The sequence below is a fragment of the Morone saxatilis genome, unplaced genomic scaffold (assembly GCF_004916995.1).
Source record: "Morone saxatilis isolate NCDOM2014 unplaced genomic scaffold, NCSU_SB_2.0 Contig1, whole genome shotgun sequence".
In the NCBI taxonomy this organism is placed as follows: domain Eukaryota; kingdom Metazoa; phylum Chordata; class Actinopteri; family Moronidae; genus Morone; species Morone saxatilis.
Genome location: NW_023339651.1, coordinates 18,311,018 through 18,312,547, shown reverse-complemented (window position 1 = coordinate 18,312,547; position 1,530 = coordinate 18,311,018).

The following is a 1,530-nucleotide window of genomic DNA, read 5'->3' as shown; positions in this document are numbered from 1 at the left end:
TCAAATAATCCCCCAAAAGATCAAATTTGCAGATGTTACTGTTGCAGCTATCTCTTTAACAGGTGAAAATAGAAAATAGCTGTGACATTGGGTCATGTTTAAACACAGAATACAATAAAAACATAAAATAAAAACACGAATTCCAACATAAGTTTTTATGTATTTTAATTCTAAATGAAGAGGTATCATCCTATTATGTAAATATTTGTGTGCTAGCTTTCAGAACAGTGACAGAGTGTATTATGGCTTTATATAATGTTTATTTCAAAGATCTGGTGCTCCACAGAAAACAGTCGTGCATCAGTGTCAGCCCAGTATTACTGTCTGTCTCCAGTCTAACCCTAGGATAACCAAGCCAGATCACTGCCCGGCGTACACTCTCAATAAGATCAGCTCCAACCAAAGCATGATTAACCCCTGTGACCGCCATTTTGTGCCCAGCTGCACAGCAAAAGCCAGCAGGGTGCAAGCAACCCCACTGTCCTCCAGGGAGTCGCCTTGGTTAACATAATGAGAAGCATGTTTGCTACAAATAAAGGCAGAGAAACAGGCTGAAAATGATAATGCAGTGAGGATCACATACTCATTTTCCTCCAGAGGGACGATCATCCAATCAATACAGACTTTGACCTGTGACCTCAAAACTTTGAGACAGCTCATTTGTGGAGCTGAAGGTATTGGAATACTCCAGTGAGCAGGAATGCTTCTTGTGGGATACACCGTATGTTCTCATTAAAGAGCAGCTACTGTTAAACAAACAGCGGGAAAACGTTGCTGCACCTTCTGACACATTCTGTAGGTACATGTACACGAGTACATGTTATGAACACGCACACTCTAACATACACACACACTAGAGAATTCCAATGCTAAACCAGCATAAACCTCCTCTCGTCGCGCTGCATGTCAATAGAGAATGTGTGTGCAGAATAACCAAGTGCGATCAGCTAAATAGACAAAGTGATGCATGGGTAAACACACTCTTGTCCCGTGTGTGTGCATGGGGTTGGGGGTGGGGACTCCAGCACTGTATATTTATGGGAAGTCCACAGAGACTGGTGGTATTGTTAGACCAGGTTTGTTTCAACATACTGGAAATCACTGTAATTCATAGGCCTGCAGGTTCTGAGGCCATGTACAGTCAGTACAGACAGACAGAGAGAGAGAGAGAGAGGTGAACCTAACTTCAAAATTGAAGAAGGTGGCCATTAGAAGGAACAGAATCCGAGAGAAGAGAGACTTTACAAATTAATTCAGGGGAAGTAGAAACGGAAATCTATTTTCTTCTCTTCTGGCCCCTCTGTTATCTGGTCAGCAAGGCCTTATACGCCCTACCGGGCATTTAGTCTTAAAATGTTGCAATGGATTAAAAAAAGAGGTGTGTTGGCGGAGATGTTTCAGGCGCAGGTAAAATGATGAAATCCACAAAACCCAGTTGAGTATTTTAAAAGTGTTGCATAAGTATTATGTTGTTATTCATTTTAACAGGGGGGAGTGAGCAGAATTGATGCCTTTAATAGATAAGTTGCA